This window comes from Manihot esculenta, chromosome 12 (genome assembly GCF_001659605.2).
Source record: "Manihot esculenta cultivar AM560-2 chromosome 12, M.esculenta_v8, whole genome shotgun sequence".
NCBI classification, from domain to species: Eukaryota; Viridiplantae; Streptophyta; class Magnoliopsida; order Malpighiales; family Euphorbiaceae; genus Manihot; species Manihot esculenta.
In genome coordinates, this window is record NC_035172.2 from 36560694 (window position 1) to 36576053 (window position 15360).

Consider the following 15360-nt stretch of genomic DNA (forward strand, 5'->3'; position numbering starts at 1 on the left):
TTGGCCAAGGCAGGCAAATAAGACCTGCAACCTTGGGAATCTTCTACTTGATGCAGCCGTCTAAGATTCGATCAGTTTATTAATTTTAATTATATGATAAGTAAAGTGATAAATTTTATATTAAAGAAAAGAAAAGTCGCATGGGTAATTAGTTTTAAATTTTATAATAAATACATATTTAATTTAATTTTTTTTACCATCGTCTATTGAAAGTTTATTATAGATTTTTAAAAAAAAAATTTTGAGAGATAAAATTTTTAAAAGTGTAACAAAAGATCACAAAATTTGAAATGAAAATTTGATCATTTAAGGGTTGAATTTTGTATTTTTATTATTTTTTAAAATTTTCATAATTTTTCATATTAAAATTTTTGTTATTATAAATAGTATTTTTTGACTTTCGAGAATTCAATAAAAGATTTCAGTTTTTAACATTTCGTTTTCTAAATTTCGTCTTAACTAAACGTTATTAGTTAAAATTTCTGACGGAGTCTAATTAGTTCTATTTCAGTTAGTATCAAAGCAAACTTTATTCATGGCCGACAATCAAGAGGTGTGACTCGCTGCAATTGAGGCATCCTTGGCAAAATTGAGAGAGATGATCGGACAGCTAGTACTACAATAGGGTAACAACCAATCCGCCGCAGTCGAATACCCACAGCCAGATCCAAATCCTATGATCGCAAATCCTGTGGCCGCAAATCTCCAATAGGATTATCACGAAAGTTACAAGATAAAATAGACTTTCAAAATTTTTCTGGTTTGTTGGATGTATAATCTGTTTTTGATTGATTGGCAGAGGTTGATCGGTTCTTTGAAATTATGAACATGGAAGAGGACCGAAAGGTTTTGATTGTGGCTTATAAATTAAAGGGTGGTGCAGCAGCATAGTAGAATTCTGTTCAAAACGAATCCTATCACAGGAGGCTGGAACCTATGCGAAATTGGTTGTTGATGAAGCAGATGATTGAAGAGCGATTCTTGCTTAATGATCACACTCATATTTTGTATAACTGATATCATTACTGTATTTAAGAGAGTCGAAGGGTGGATGAATATACAGAGGAGTTTTGAGGTTGCAGGCAAGGTATGAAAACTGTGAGAACAAAGCCAATCAAGTTGTTCATTATCAGAGGGGACTGAATCACAAAATTCACTGTATGATGGAATTAGTTGCGCTTTTCACTTTGGCAGATGCCATTGAGATGGCAAAAAGAGCGGAAGAACATGTTGATTAACAGCCTCGACCTCAGTCTAATCGAAATTTAATTACAGAAATTTTAGTTCTATAGAAACTCAATAGTATAGAAGTGATTATAGTGGATAGCCCTCTAAAATTGTAAATTCTAGCAACCCTCATAATACTGTAGAAGAAAGGAGAGACAGTAAGTGAAAAGCAGTCACCACTACAACAGACAAAGGAGGCAAAACCAATCCTTATCAGAAACTAACGGGAGACATATGTTAACGTTGCAGGAAACCTCGTCATCAATTAATAATTGTCCAGAATGTAGATGAGTTAATAATGATTGCCGACAAGTTAATGTGGTTGAGCAAGTAGTTGAATCTAAGGAGGAAGTGAATGGCGATGATGGATCTATTGCTAGTTCTGAAGATGGAGATGTCACCTATGTGGTGAAAAAATTTCTATGCTCGACGAAACAGGAGGATGAGATGCATAAGAGGAAGATTTTCTAGGCAAAATGTCGAGTGGGGGAAGCGATTTGCAGGCTAATTATCGATAATTGCAATTGTGAGAATCTGATAGCTAAGCAATTAGTGGAGAAGCTGCAGTTGCCTACGTAGCCTCACCCTTCACCATACAAAGTTGGGTAGATTAAGGAAGGTCCAAAAATTAAAGTCAACAGAATCTGCAGCGTGCCTATTTTGATCGGTAAATCTTACACTGAATCTGTTAATTGCGATATTATGGATATGGATTGCTGTGAAATTTTGTTAGGTCGTCATTGACAGTTTGATGTTGATGCATTGCAGAAGGGGAAGAAGAATTCATACATGTTTATCTAGAATAGAAAAAATATTATCATTTTGCCTTCTGGTTCTACAAAACATTCTAAAGTGGAAGGAAAAACTATTATTACTGTTTCTACGGGGGTGCAAAGGCTATCAGGCGCAGTTGAGAAATCTGGAGGCACACTAGCTTTTCCCTTTCAAAACCCAATTCCTTTGCATTCAAAACCATAAAACACTTAAAAATATTTTAAAAACCTCTTTTAAACCCTTCTAGAAGGCTCCTACATCCTCGAATTCCAGATTCCAATGGAAATTCCGTCGGAAAGTAAGAATTCCGATGCCGGCGTCTAGCCGGGTATTACATGCATGGCATAATATGTGGTTGATGTGGATGGATATTGGAGGAACCTTAGCCCTCAAGATGATATGAGAAGACCAGGTGTAGTCTCATCGCCCCTAGTACAGAGCATGAGCAGACCAGGTGTGGCCTAATCGCCCCTAGCATAGATTATGAGAAGACCAGGTGTGGCCTAATCGCCCCTGGCACAGAGTTTATGATTTGTAGAGGGTTATTGGTGACAAGTCCATCCGTGATATGATTTATTTGTGATGTGATGCATTTCATGGCAGCATGTTTTATTAAATGATTTTATTGGTGCTCTACTCACTGGGCTCTAGTAGCTCACCCCTCTCCTTAACCCCCAGGTTTGCAGGGCCGGAGATAGCATGGAATAGCTACAGGGAAGAGTTTATGTATTAGTCATAGTGGACATGTATTGTAAAATGATGTAAGGTCATGTAATGTGTAATGATGATAGAGTTGTGCTTGGCCCTAGAACTGGTTGATCCCTTTTGTACATGATTTGTATATTATTATGTTTTATAATGATATATGTTGATGACCAAGCTTAAGATATGAAATGATGACCCAATTAGAGCATTTGATGAAGGCTCTAGTATGGGGTTTATGTTTACAGAGATTGAGTACATGCACAGGGTAAGCTTGGTAGATGTAAAGTTTCAATTTTTTTATGAACATTGTTGATCATGTATGGGATTTACCAAGTTTGCAGAATGCATAGTAGGCTTGCTACGGGTCCCGGCGGCCTTACGCCGACCTGGATCCTAGCGCCGGTAGCGGTCCGGTCACCGGATCGTTATATTTTCAAACAGGTACAATAATATCTTATGAAAATTAATGACAAGTATAAAGCTGCTGTAACGACCCGGAAATCCGACCCGTTACCGGCGCTAGGATCCAGATCGGCTTAAGGCCGCCGGGACCCGTAGCAAGCCTACATACCTCCTGTAAACCTGTGGAATCCCATACATAACAACATATACATGATCTGTAAAAATTTTTCTTTTCTCTTATCCAAGCAAAACCTGTGCATGCACAAAATCATACATAAACCCCACACTGGAGTCCTTATCAAATACTCCAATGGGGTATCATCATCATACATATCAGCTTGGATAATCATGATCATTAACGTCATTACTCATTAAACACTCTGTACATAATGGGGATTCACACACCTCTAGGTCAAGCACTACTATAATCCTCAATACATCATCAAATCATTCATTACATTACATGGTCATAATTACTCATTACATCATATTCATGTCCACTACTATCTATTACAACATACATGTCTTAACTTCACTCTAGCCGACTTCCTGATCTATCCTGTACCTGCAACTCTGGGGATAAAGGGAGTGGGGTGAGCTACTAGAGCCCAGTGAGCAGAATAATAAAACATCAATTTAAATCATGCTTTCATGTATGCGCCATAACACAAACATTTCACAACAAGGATGAACTTGTCACCATTTAGCCCCTATCTTTCTTACTTATACATGCCGGGGGCGTAGAGCCGTAGCAGGCACACCCGGACTTTCATAATCAGTCATAGTGCCAGGGGCGTAGAGCCGTAGCAGGCACACCTGGACTCACATAGGCTATCATGACATACAAGGGCTAATGGGTCATTCAACATCCATCCACATCAACAACAAAGTATGCAATGCAACATATTCGTGAATTCTAATGCATACAACCTAATATATCTCATGGCATTCATGATGCGTGAATCATGCTAAAACATTTCATTAATTTGCTTTAAAACTTAGAGTTTATTCCACTCACCTCTGGCTAGCTCTGAAGAGACTCTGAAGCAGCTGGCTCACTGCTGGGGTCTCGGTTCCTCGGGTCCGAACCTACACAGGTGGACTCAAATGAGGGACCAAACATACATGAATATGACTCTAAAATACTCCCCAAAAACCCCCTAAAACATCCTGAAAACATCACATGAACACATGCAAGAAATGGCTGAACAGGGCACTTTCGGCGGCAGGTTCGGCGGCCGAAAGTCCCTCTGCAGCCGAAAGTCATGCAGGTTCGGCGGCACTTTCGGCGGCCGAACCTCCCAGACAGAGACGAAACTTGAGTTTCGGGGGCAGGCTTCGGCAGCCGAAACTGCCTCCACAAGGGGGTTCGGCGGCCGAAAGTCACTTCGGCGGCCGAACCTGAGTTTCTGCCGAAGGGCAGAAACTTGGCTCCCTTGTGTCCACAGCCTCCAAAACGCCTCAAAACATGCATAAACTTGTTTCTACACATGCATACACATCATACATCACACCTAGGGGTCTCAAACTATAATATACCCCAACTACAACACTTCAAACAACACATTTCCAACATACATTGTTCAAATCACAACATAAACCCATAAACCTAACAACAAGCCTAAACATGCATTCTACCCCATCAACTTGCATAAAACTTTCATAAAACATAAAAGAAGCATAGATCGAAGCTTACCTCTTGAAGATCGAGAGGAAGAACGACCCTAGCTCGGAAAATGGAGGGATTTAGCTCCAAGACTTCCAAGCTCCAAACTTGCTTAAAAACACTCAAAAACTTTTGTGGAACCTTAAAACTCAAAGAAAATGGTGGGGATTGAAGGAAAAACACAAGATTTAGGAGAGGGAGGTCGGAAGCTTGCTGCGGCTGAAAATGGGAGAAAACTCTCCCATTTCGGCTAAGTGCCCCTTTTATAGGTGGCTGGCCAGGCCACGTTCGGGGGCCGAAAGTGCCTCCGCATGCATGCAAGGTTCGGCGGCCGAACTTGGAGTTCGGCGGCCGAACCTGCATTTCCCTCACTCAAAATTTTCGGGCGCCTAAAGTCCCTCCGAAAGCATGTATGTTCGGCGGCCGAACTTCGGAGTTCGGCGGCCGAACCTGGGTTTTCCTCCAAAGATTTTTCATGCAAAAACTCATTTAATTTCTTACTTAAAAACATGAAATACATGAAAACATTTCATAAAATCATAGTTTTACCCTTCTAGAGGTTTCCGACATTCGAGGTCCCACCGGATGGTAGGGATTCCGATACCGGAGTCTAGCCGGGTATTACATTCTCCCCCCCTTAAGAACATTCGCCCCCGAATGTTCCTCAACTAACATACAAAGCATGGCATCAATCATAACATACAACATAGCATACAATATATCATACATGCAACACATAGAACAACTAACACTCACCTCAAAACAGATGGGGGTATTGCTGGAGCATAGACTCCCGTGTCTCCCAAGTGCATTCTTCTATGTTGTGGTGGTTCCAAAGGACTTTCACCATTGGGATTTCCTTGTTCCTCAGCTTTTTGATCTGAGTGTCTAGGATTCTCACTGGCTGTTCTACATAGGTGAGATCCTCTTGGATCTCTACATCAGGCTCACTAAGAACCTTGCTCGGATCTGACACGTACTTCCGTAACAGAGAAACATGGAAAACCGGATGGATTCTCTCCATCGAAGCAGGCAAGTCTAGCTTGTACGACACATTACCGACCCTCTGAAGCACCTCGAAAGGACCGATGTACCGTGGAGCTAACTTACCCTTCTTCCCGAACCGAACCACTCCTTTCATAGGAGACACCTTGAGCAAAACCAAATCCCCCTCCTGAAACTCTAGCTGTCTTCTGCGGGTATCTGCATAACTCTTCTGCCGACTAGCAGCAGTCTTGATCCTCTCTCTGATTATGGGTACTACCCTGCTGGTAAGCTCTACTAACTCCGGACCCGCAAGAGTCCTCTCTCCTACTTCCTCCCAGCAGATAGGTGATCTGCACTTCCTCCCATACAAAGCTTCATATGGAGCCATCCCTATGCTAGCATGATAGCTGTTATTGTAGGCAAACTCCACCAAAGGTAGATGCTGCCTCCAAGAACCGCCAAAATCTAGCACACACATTCTGAGCATATCCTCTATTGTCTGGATGGTCCTCTCTGACTGTCCGTCTGTCTGTGGGTGGAAGGCAGTACTGAAGTCTAATCTGGTACCCATAGCGTTCTGCAGACTCCGCCAAAACCTGGAGGTGAACTGGGGCCCTCTATCTGACAGTATAGATACCGGGACCCCATGCAGTCTGACAATCTCATCTACGTACACCTGCGCCAACTTGTCCACCGAGTAACCACTCCTGACAGGGATGAAGTGAGCAGATTTGGTGAGTCTGTCCACAATCACCCATATGGAGTCCACTCTGTTGGACGCCGCCGGTAACCCCACTACAAAGTCCATAGCTATATTTTCCCATTTCCATTCTGGAATCGGTAGTGGATTCAACATTCCAGCCGGCTTCTGATGCTCTAGTTTCACCCTCTGACACACATCGCAGGCTGACACGAACAGTGCCACGTCCTTCTTCATAGCTGGCCACCAATACACTCTCTTCAGATCCTGATACATCTTGGTGGCTCCAGGGTGAACACTATACCTGGTATTATGGGCTTCCCCCATAATATCTCCCTTCAGACCAATGTCATCTGGCACACATAATCTGTTCCCGTAGCGGAGGATCCCCTTATCATCAAACTTGAACTCATTACTCTGGCCTGACTGAACCGTTCTGGCTATCCTGACCAACTCTGGGTCCTCATGCTGTTTCTGAGCTACCTGTTCCAGAAACACGGGTGTCACTCTCATCTGAGCCACTAAGGCACCTGTGCCAGACAACTCCAACTGTAATCCCTCACTCATAAGTCTGTGGAACTCCTTCACCACCGGCCTCCTCTCTGCTGAAATGTGGGATAGACTGCCGAGTGATTTCCGGCTTAGGGCGTCTGCCACAACATTCGCCTTACCCGGATGGTACTGAATCTTGCAATCATAGTCACTCAACAGCTCTACCCATCTCCTCTGCCTCAAATTCAAATCTCTCTGACTCAAGATGTGCTGCAGGCTCTTATGATCTGTGAAGATCTCACATTTTACCCCATAGAGGTAATGCCTCCACATCTTGAGTGCAAAGATGACTGCTGCCATCTCAAGATCGTGTGTGGGGTAATTCAGCTCATGCTTCTTCAGCTGCCTAGAAGCATAAGCGATCACCCTCTCATTTTGCATTAGCACACAACCCAGTCCCACACGGGACGCATCACAATATACTGAGAAGTCATCATCACTTTTTGGCAGAGCTAACACCGGTGCTGAAGTCAACCTCCTCTTAAGCTCCTCAAAGCTTTCCTCACACTGATCGGTCCATATGAACTTCTGATTCTTCTTTGTCAATTTGGTCATAGGAGCAGCAATCTTTGAGAAGTCCTGAACGAACCTCTTGTAGTAACCTGCTAAACCCAGAAAACTCTTGATCTCGGTCACTGTGGTGGGTCTAGGCCAGTTAGCTACAGCCTCTACCTTCTTGGGGTCTACTTCAATACCCTGTTCTGACACAATGTGCCCCAAGAATGAAATGCTCCTGAGCTAAAACTCACACTTGGAGAACTTGGCATACAAGCCATGCTCTCTCAAGGTCTGCAAAACTGTCCTCAGGTGATGGGCATGCTCCTCTGCATTTCTGGAATACACTAAGATATCATCTATGAAGACAATAACGAAGTGATCCAGATACTGACTGAATACTCTGTTCATGAGGTCCATGAATGCTGCAGGGGCGTTGGTCAACCCAAACGGCATCACAAGGAACTCATAGTGCCCATACCTGGTCCTGAAAGCTGTCTTCGGTACATCTTCATTCCTTATCCTCAACTGATGGTACCCTGATCTCAGATCTATTTTGGAGAAACAACCTGCTCCTGCCAGCTGGTCGAATAGATCGTCGATCCTCGGCAAAGGGTACTTGTTCTTGGTAGTGACCTTGTTCAACTGTCTGTAGTCGATACAAAGTCTAAGGGATCCATCCTTCTTCCTCACAAACAAAACCAGAGCACCCCAAGGTGAAGTACTCGGTCGGATGAAACCCTTATCTACCAGCTCTTGCAACTGTTCCTTCAGTTCTTTCAATTCAGCTGGTGCCATCCTGTAGGGAGGGATAGAGATCGGTCTGGTACCAGGCATTAACTCAATCTCGAACTCTATCTCCCTAGCAGGTGGTAAACCTGGCAGCTTGTCTGGGAAAACATCTAAGAACTCACTCACCACAGGCACTGAGGCGGGCTCTCTGACATGACTATCTAACTCCCTCACATGAGCTAGAAACCCCTGACATCCCCTCCTAAGCAACCTACGAGCCTGAAGAGCTGAGATCAGACCTCTAGGTGTACCCCTCTTGTCTCCTCTGAAGACGACCTCTGACCCATCCTGATCTCTGAATCTGACTACCTTGTCTCTACAGTCCAAGGTAGCACCATGGGTCGATAACCAATCCATCCCTAGAATGACGTCAAAATCTGTCAAATCTAGAACCACGAGGTCGGCGGAAAGGCATCTTCCCTCTATGAAAACTGGACTACATTGGCAGACTGCCTCTGCCACTGACGGGTCACACTTGGGTCCACTGACCCATAGGGGACACTCTAACCCAGAGACCATCAATCCTACCCTCTCCACGACTCTCGGAGCAACAAAAGAATGAGATGCACCCGGGTCCATTAAGGCATACACATCAGAACAACCAATGATGAGATTACCTGCCACCACGGTGTTGGATGTGTTGGCCTCCTGCTGAGTCATAGTGAAGATCCGTGCCGGAGCTGATGGACCTTCACCTCTGTATCCTGCTGATGAAGAGGCTGACCCTCTCCCTCTGCCTCTGCCACTGGCCTGTGTTGCGGCTGGAGCTACTGGCTGTACCACACTGCCGGAGGCTGTCTGCTGAGACGGTGCTGCAAAGGCTGCTCTAGGACAATCTCGAGCCAAATGACCCGCCTGTCCGCACCTGAAACATGTGTTTGTCCCTGCCAGACATACTCCCTTGTGTGGTCTCCCACATCTCATACATGCTGTAACCTCTGCGCCAGAGCTTGAGCCACCGCCTAAACCCAGACCTGACTTGATCTTGTTCCAGAACTTATTCTTCTTAGATTTTCTGTGGCCTTTGTCCCACTTCTTACTGCCTGCAACCGCTGCACTCAGAGAAGAAGAGTCTAACCTTTCCCCACCTGGGGTCTTGGAACCAGAAGACTGTGCCACTGACTGTTTTACCTTCCCCTCAACGATAGCACTAGCCTCCATTCTCCTAGCCATATCCACTATGGCATGGAAACTCTCCCTCTCTGCTGACTGTATCAAAGAAGAATACCTGGAGTGCAGCCTCATAATATATCTCCTTGACTTCTTTTGATCTGTGTCCAAATTCTGCCCAGCATATGGCAGCAACTCCAGGAACCTGTCTGTGTACTCCTCCACACTCATCTGTTCAGTCTGCCTCAACTGTTCGAATTCTATCATCTTCTGCTCTCTAGAGCTCTCAGGGAAAGCCCATCCTGCAAACTCATTTGCGAACTCCTCCCAGGACATACTGTCCGCTCTCGGGTTCACGTAGTTCTTAAACCAATCTCGTGCCTTCTTGCACTCCAGTGTGAACCCAGCCATCTGAATGGCTCTACTGTCATCAGCCCCTATCTCATCTGTAATAGTCTTGACCCTGCTCAGATACTCAAATGGGTCATCGCCTGCTCGGTACTGAGGAGCACCCAACTTCATGTAATCGGTCATCTTGACCTTGCTCCCTCCAGATGAGGTAGGTTTGGGTACTTGTGTTTCCGGGACAGTAGGTACTGGTGGTGGTGGAGGTGCAACATCCCCTGGGTTAGGGTTTGCTGTACTGGTATAGGGAGGTGGAGGTGGGTACGTGGGGTACTGAGAGTATGGTGGGTAGTAAGGTGGGTATGGCATATGTGGAGGATAAGGGCTAAAACTGGGGTAATCCGATGTACCTCCCATCGAATACCCTGGATGGTGTGAATAGGGTGGGTAGTGATGTGGCTGGACATAACTCGAGGCCTGAGTGCCTCCTTCTGATTCTCCCATGCCCTCTTCCGACATGTTCACACCAAGACTGCCATCCCTCCTCTGATCTACTTCCATATCCTCAGACATTCCTCCCTGCACTGTTCCCCTTACTGATCTGCTTCTACCCAGATCCAAAGACCTTCTAGGGTCTCTAGCTACTCTGTCTCTGTTGGACCTACTGGACATTGCCCTAGGCAAAGCTGAAGGACGGGCATCAGCGCCCTCGTCCTGAGGTGGCACTCCAGTCAATCGTGCAGATCGACGAGTTCCTCTCATTCTATCTTCTGAAAAACAGCACATAGCATAAGCAATCATTAGCATCATATGGTTCATGTGGAAACACATGAACCCTCATCACATACATAGCATCACATCATAGCATTTATGCACATGCATATCATCATGGCATATCATATCATCATATAGACAGGACTCTACATCCTATCCTAGTGGACATGATTTTCCTAGTGTGCTTGACCTTCTAGAACATCTATGAGCCCGACACTCTAGGTCCGACCATATGAACCTAGGGCTTTGATACCACTCTGTAACGACCCGGAAATCCGACCCGTTACCGGCGCTAGGATCCAGATCGGCTTAAGGCCGCCGGGACCCGTAGCAAGCCTACATACCTCCTGTAAACCTGTGGAATCCCATACATAACAACATATACATGATCTGTAAAAATTTTTCTTTTCTCTTATCCAAGCAAAACCTGTGCATGCACAAAATCATACATAAACCCCACACTGGAGTCCTTATCAAATACTCCAATGGGGTATCATCATCATACATATCAGCTTGGATAATCATGATCATTAACGTCATTACTCATTAAACACTCTGTACATAATGGGGATTCACACACCTCTAGGTCAAGCACTACTATAATCCTCAATACATCATCAAATCATTCATTACATTACATGGTCATAATTACTCATTACATCATATTCATGTCCACTACTATCTATTACAACATACATGTCTTAACTTCACTCTAGCCGACTTCCTGATCTATCCTGTACCTGCAACTCTGGGGATAAAGGGAGTGGGGTGAGCTACTAGAGCCCAGTGAGCAGAATAATAAAACATCAATTTAAATCATGCTTTCATGTATGCGCCATAACACAAACATTTCACAACAAGGATGAACTTGTCACCATTTAGCCCCTATCTTTCTTACTTATACATGCCGGGGGCGTAGAGCCGTAGCAGGCACACCCGGACTTTCATAATCAGTCATAGTGCCAGGGGCGTAGAGCCGTAGCAGGCACACCTGGACTCACATAGGCTATCATGACATACAAGGGCTAATGGGTCATTCAACATCCATCCACATCAACAACAAAGTATGCAATGCAACATATTCGTGAATTCTAATGCATACAACCTAATATATCTCATGGCATTCATGATGCGTGAATCATGCTAAAACATTTCATTAATTTGCTTTAAAACTTAGAGTTTATTCCACTCACCTCTGGCTAGCTCTGAAGAGACTCTGAAGCAGCTGGCTCACTGCTGGGGTCTCGGTTCCTCGGGTCCGAACCTACACAGGTGGACTCAAATGAGGGACCAAACATACATGAATATGACTCTAAAATACTCCCCAAAAACCCCCTAAAACATCCTGAAAACATCACATGAACACATGCAAGAAATGGCTGAACAGGGCACTTTCGGCGGCAGGTTCGGCGGCCGAAAGTCCCTCTGCAGCCGAAAGTCATGCAGGTTCGGCGGCACTTTCGGCGGCCGAACCTCCCAGACAGAGACGAAACTTGAGTTTCGGGGGCAGGCTTCGGCAGCCGAAACTGCCTCCACAAGGGGGTTCGGCGGCCGAAAGTCACTTCGGCGGCCGAACCTGAGTTTCTGCCGAAGGGCAGAAACTTGGCTCCCTTGTGTCCACAGCCTCCAAAACGCCTCAAAACATGCATAAACTTGTTTCTACACATGCATACACATCATACATCACACCTAGGGGTCTCAAACTATAATATACCCCAACTACAACACTTCAAACAACACATTTCCAACATACATTGTTCAAATCACAACATAAACCCATAAACCTAACAACAAGCCTAAACATGCATTCTACCCCATCAACTTGCATAAAACTTTCATAAAACATAAAAGAAGCATAGATCGAAGCTTACCTCTTGAAGATCGAGAGGAAGAACGACCCTAGCTCGGAAAATGGAGGGATTTAGCTCCAAGACTTCCAAGCTCCAAACTTGCTTAAAAACACTCAAAAACTTTTGTGGAACCTTAAAACTCAAAGAAAATGGTGGGGATTGAAGGAAAAACACAAGATTTAGGAGAGGGAGGTCGGAAGCTTGCTGCGGCTGAAAATGGGAGAAAACTCTCCCATTTCGGCTAAGTGCCCCTTTTATAGGTGGCTGGCCAGGCCACGTTCGGGGGCCGAAAGTGCCTCCGCATGCATGCAAGGTTCGGCGACCGAACTTGGAGTTCGGCGGCCGAACCTGCATTTCCCTCACTCAAAATTTTCGGGCGCCTAAAGTCCCTCCGAAAGTATGTATGTTCGGCGGCCGAACTTCGGAGTTCGGCGGCCGAACCTGGGTTTTCCTCCAAAGATTTTTCATGCAAAAACTCATTTAATTTCTTACTTAAAAACATGAAATACATGAAAACATTTCATAAAATCATAGTTTTACCCTTCTAGAGGTTTCCGACATCCGAGGTCCCACCGGACGGTAGGGATTCCGATACCGGAGTCTAGCCGGGTATTACAGCTGCAGCTGATAAATATAGGCGTTTCAAATCCTTCAATGCCGATGATCAAACTATAATGTATTTGCACAAAGAACGTGGTGGAGCAAAAAAAAAATTTAACCCAAAAAAAATTGGTCCATTGCGAGTTATGCAAAAAATTAATGATAATGCTTATAATTTTTACCTATGAAATTATATGAAAATTTTGCGAATTTATTTTAGTATTATCCTGTTGATTACAACTCGAAGTAGAGTTTTTTATAAGTGGAAGGAAATGATGCGGAGCAATTAATTTTAGATTTTATTATAGATTTGAACCGGACTTAATTTATACTGTGGACGTTTATTGAAAGCCTACGATAACTTTTCGAAAAGAAAATTTAAAAACACACAACTTCCAAAAGTGTGATGAGCGTTGCAAACTTGATTACAAAGTTAAATATAAAAAATATATTTTATATTTTATAAATTTTATATTTTTAAATTTTTTATTTTTATTATTATAAATAATCAAATTTTTTTTACTACAAAATACTTTTCCATTTCTGAAAATTTAATAAAGATTTTATTTTTTAAATTTTATCTTATCAAAATTAAAATTTTTGAGAGAGTCTAATAATCCTATTTTAAAAAGTTATTAAGATTTAGTCAAACATACATGAATAAGTTGTATTTTATTCTATCAAATCCATTAACGCGTTTTCTTTTAGAAAATCGCATCTCAGCTACTAGTACAGGGTTGAAGATGTACCAATGATCTCTGAAAACACTCTGGACCATAAGAATGCCAAACCCTTCCACATCACAATTTATGATTTTTTTTTTTTATGATATATATTTTGTTCATAAAAGCTTTGCTACATTTCAGTCGGTAGATATGGCAGTTTCCATGCCATAGAAACTTGCTTGTCTTTTAATAACCAAGGCAAAGAAACAAGTATCATGTAGATTAAAATGACTCACAAAATTTTCTCTCAATTTATAATTTTATATTTCTTAAATAAATAACTAAATATTAATAATTAATTTGAAATTTTTTATTTAAATTCTCACGTTTTTCAATTTTTTATATAAATTTTACAGTGTTCCTTATAATTTACTATAAAAACTTAAATGCACATTAAATTAATACTAATAGAATTAAGCTTGTGATTTATAAATTTTTAAATTAGAACTTGGTAAAAGAATTTTTAGTATAAATTGAAATTACTAATAAAATAATATTAACTTTTCTTATAAATTAATTACTATAATATTAGAAATTAAAAAAATTAATGATAAAAAAGTTTCTACTTTTAATTTTGTTTTAATTATATTTATATTTTTTTTATCAATTAAATTTTGATATTTTAAAATTATTTCAATCATCCCATTAAAAAATTAACAAAATTACCATATTCATTTATCAAATTATCATCATATCACTATGTGATATTAGTAAAATTTAAAATTAATTATAAAAAAATTCTATATTCTACTTGTATAGCTTAAAATTTATAAAATTATCAAATTAATCTTTTCACTGTCAAATATATTTAAAAATTATTATTATTATTAATATTTATTTATAATTTTATTAATAATTTTATAATAATAATAATTTATCTTAATTTTATTTTAATTAAAATAATTATCAATCAATTTTTTTAAATTTATCTAATATATTTATTATTTAGTATTACTTTTAAAATTATCGTTAAAAAAATAATTTTATTAAATATATTAATTATAAATTATTAAAAAATAATTTAAAATAATATTTAATGTAATTCAATTTGAAATATTAAAAATAATAAAATATTTTTTTACAATATTTTTTAAATTATTCTTTTAATTCTAAAATATAATGTTAATTCATATTCTTTTAAATTATATAATATTTAGGGTGAATTTTAAAAAGTAATAAAATAAATAATTTGCTAAAAAATTTATACTTTTAATTTTATTTTAAAATTTTAAATTTTTATTAATTTTATTTTAAAATTTATTAATATGGTATGTAGTGAGTCATGTAATAATTCTGTTAATTTTTAAGGGTAAAAATAATAATATAGTATAATTGAAAAATTTTTTAAAAATTAAATTTTAATTAATAAAATATATATAATATAATTATAATAAAATTAAAAATATAAAATTTTTTTGCCATTATTTAAATTAGAATGCGAATATTTAATTTATCAACTACATTTTCATTACTAAAATTTATTAACGAGGAATTATTTGTCGTTAAAGTTATTAGCGATTTATACTTCTAAACTTTTTATAAATTTAAATATCTATCATTAAAAATAGTATTACTTTTACTAATTTTTTAAAAAATACAAAATTTTTCAAGATTGGTTAATTATTTTTACAATTTTTTTGTTTTAGATTATTGTAA